Below are 4,103 nucleotides of genomic sequence, written 5' to 3'. Positions count from 1 at the left end.
TCTTACCAGCCTTGTTTAGATGGCCACATCTCCCCTCCCGCGGCTAAAAACAATTTCAAAACCAAAGTTCAAAAACACATGTCAAAGTCCTTGACGTGCAGTACTTGGGAACCCCATTCATTTCTCCTTCTGTTCCGTTGGGGAAGACTTTGAAGCCAGTTAGATAAGTCGGCGCAGGTGCAGGTGAGGTAACTGGGGCTTCGTTAGAGCATTTCTCCTACCAGGTGGACGGTAGTATGTTGCTGCTGGATGAGGTGAGGTGAGTTTTAAGCTGTTCTGTGTACTTTGTTAAGCTCTTTTGGCATCCAGGAAAGCGGTGCGTGCAGAGCGTTTGATGTCTCCACTCCATCCAAAGGGCAAACCATTGAGACCCACAGCTTGACTCTAGGGCTGCAGGTTGGATCTTGAATGGGGTTGAATTTGTTTTCCTTGGAACCGCCACTGTGATAAAACTCAGGTCAGGATGCCAGGTAAAAACGTATTCGTGCAGGCTGCGGTTGGATCATTTACAAAGACATGTTGTATTACCCCAGGATTCACAGCCCTTTGAACAAATATTTAATATGCATTGGTGTCAGTGGTTAAATCAATAAGTTTTCTCAGTTTTTAAAAAAGCTGGCATTGTGAGCCATGTTTTTTTTTGCCAAATAAGCCACACCGCACGATAAACCGGAGAGGCGTAAAACGGGTTGATTGTTAATGTGATGGTAGGTAGCTTTACAAAGGCATTCAGGTCTAAGTCCCAATGCCTCAGTGTTAAACCACGTTGTAATCCCACAGTGTTTAGCTCTGATCCATCTGGATTTAGCTTGTTAGAGCTGGGAAACACCACAGGTGACGCCTGATAAGACCTGGGATTCACATAGAGCAAGGCTGGGGTTGAGAGCCTGCAGGTTTTCATTCCAACCAAACACCACAGCAGCTGATTTCACTGATGAGCACACCTTCAACGAGAGAGGAGGGACTGCAGTGAGATCAGCTGCTGTGGTCTCCGGTTGGAATGAAAACCTGCAGACTCTCGGCCCTCCGTGGCACATGGTTGCCCATCCCTGACAGAGGTAGGGAAAGAAGGATGGAGTGGGAGAGGAGGTAGAGAACGGGGGAGAGGTGACAGGAGAATGGGTTGAAGTTGGTAGGAGGTGAACATGGTAAACATAGGGATGATGTCCCTGCTGCACATGCAGATTGCATACTTGGATAGGACTATTTACTGATCATTAGGATCTATAACCTTGATTAAAATGTCAATAATATACATGATATCATATTTAAGTTGAAACAGGTTGCTCAAATTCCAGTAACTCTCTTCTGTCTGCATGATAATTATCCCCCCATACACAAATTTCCTCTGCATGTTTTCAGTCAAGCAGCTTTTCTCTCTTTCTGACAGAAACCGGCAGGAGGCAGGAACCCTGTGCAGTCTCTGTGAGATTTAAGATCATCTACCTCTCCACAGAGGTAAGACATCAGTCATCTGAGGTAAAACCCCCAGCAGTCACACAGGGTTTAAAGGGGAGCTTCAGCATCACTGCTGCATGTGCCGGTTTGCCCAAAAAGGAGATTCTCTGTTTGAAAAATGTGATTCCTGTGCTTACAAAAGGATTGCTGGTATGAAAGTAAAACTCACCACAAAATCCTCATGAGGTTTGTACTAGTGATCAATGGATTTGCTTACAATATAACATTAGAACATGTAATCATCTTCACTTATTAAGAAGTATTTAATGTAAAGTAAATGTCCAAATGGGGGAAAATAAATAATGGCAATAAAACAGAGATGGCGCTCTTTGCTGTGATGTTGCAATATGTATGAGCCTCAGCTGAGAATGACCTCATGGGTATTAAGGCTTTTTTACAATGGTTAAAATATGCATTGTCTGAAAGGTTTTCCTCAAAGTAGTATACATACATGAGAATAAAAATAGAAAAACAACAAATAAATCATTCTATCACCCAAGTTACCAGCAACCAATCCGAGTTAGTATAGCAACCAATAATGGGAATTAGCATGGCCGCAACGTACAGTATGTTTGACCATCACATGGTTTGGTTGATATTACATGTTGTATCAGCTAAATAACATTTTATAATGAAATATTAAGTAAATTCAGTAAATTAGGACAGCACAGAAGGGAGAAAGAGATAGAAGAAGAAAAGGAAAAGGAAAGGAAAGATGGGCAACAACAAAAAGTGCAATCCGAGAAAACCGAAAAAAGGGAAATTTCAAGCGGACAAAGAGAGAGGAGAGGACAGAAACACCACGGCTTTCCCCCCCCCTCCCTTTGAGAAAGTGTATTGTAGACAGTAATCCCATGTTATGACAGTGACACAGTCCATCTCTCCCTCCTTCCCACAGGTTGGAGGGATGAGTCAGACAGGGAGGAAAACAAAGCAGCAGGCAGGAACCTGCAAGGATTACACTCCCATCATGAGGAAACCAGACACCGCAGCCGGAGCTACTGCAGCCCTTTCACTGACAACGTCTACTGTACGGCCGTCTGTCTGCGTGTGTGTGTGTGTGTGTGTGTGTGTGTGTGTTGGGAAATGTTCCGTACATCAGTCAGAGTGAAAGTGAGATAGATATAGGTAGAGATAGGTTGGGTACATGGGAGTCATTATTTGGAAGTGTTGTACCTGTAGGTGCATCTTGTTTTTTTTTTGTTTTTTTTCAAAGAGAAAGGCCTGTCAGCTGTCTGTGTCTTGTGTTCTCTGTATTTACATGGTCGATAAATAAAAATAGCAAATAATGCAGAATTTGGTTGTGCACAACACATTTTCTGTGCTAATAAAACATATCATCATCAATAATCAATTAAATAATAATTATGGAATGTTATGAAAGTTGCTACCTGCCTTGCTTACAAAATAGTAATATTTTTGGCGATGCAACCATCTAAAATTTTAGAACATTAAGCCATTTTGGATATACAGCGGATATACAACCCTTCAGATGTCTGTGAATACTCCATAACACTAACAAAGACAACCGGTGCCTTTTAACTCTGGGGTGGCTGCATGAGCCTCAATGCCAGCAACACTGTAAAGAACACCAAAAACATCAACATCCAATTTGGGGAAATGTGGCTTCGTACACAACCTCACCCCTGAGAGAGTAAACCTCTGTCACAAAGCCTTTAACGTCTCCTGCTTCTTAAGCGCTGAAATAGCCAGAGTCCCAGAAATAGCTGAATAAACTCTGAGGCAGCGAGCAGCCCCGCAGTGTTTGCAAGACTCACATGGCTATTTAGGAGCGGGGCTTTCCAGGGTGGTTTGCAAAGTGCACACACACACACACACACACACACACACACACCCACACACATACACATTCTCCACGGTGCATTGGGGTCACGCTTGCCTTACGTAAAACACAGCTACCCACAGAGAACATCAGGGTCTGTAGCCCGACTGCCCTGCTGTTCACATGTGCCGACGTAGAGCAGCGTCTTTGTAACAGAATGGGAGTGTGGTACATTTTGTGAGTGTGTGTGTGTGTGTGTGTGTGCTTTGTGTGATGTGCTTGGCCAGTAAAGGAGCTGTGGCGACACAATGTAGACAGTGATGGTTTAGCGGGGTTCCCACATCACCTCAATACAGCTCTGTACTGCAGCCTCTGTCTCCTAATATCTGTCTGGACTGTCTTTGTGGTCTGTCCTCCATGCAAGGATTCAGATATGTGTGCGTGTGTGTGTGTGTGTGTGTGACTGTGTGCCCTATCCCCCTGTCTCCTCCTCTCAGCCAGTGAGTCTGGGACCCGAAGGAAAAGGCCAATTATAAAAACCCCTCTCTCCATCTTTGTTCCCCGGGCATAAACCACTTCTTTGCTTTTTTGTTTTCATTCTTTCCCCTTCTTTGGCTTTCTGACATTCCTCGTCCATTCCCACCCTCCCCGAACCCCCACTCCACCCCTTTACTCACACACACACACACGCTCACACTCACACACGCACACACACGCATACTCTTTTGGTTCATGCCAACTTTTTCTAACTTTTGCAAGCGACAGTTCCCAAAGTCTTAAAATAGTCGGCATGTTTCCTGGTCCTTCATCAGCACCTTATCTTATCATGTTCTAAAGAAAAGCTGGGAGGGGCCGCCTGTCG

Source organism: Centroberyx gerrardi, chromosome 19 (genome assembly GCF_048128805.1).
Source record: "Centroberyx gerrardi isolate f3 chromosome 19, fCenGer3.hap1.cur.20231027, whole genome shotgun sequence".
NCBI lineage: Eukaryota > Metazoa > Chordata > Actinopteri > Beryciformes > Berycidae > Centroberyx > Centroberyx gerrardi.
The sequence above is the reverse complement of the archived record's forward strand: the minus strand, read 5'-3'. Positions refer to the sequence as shown.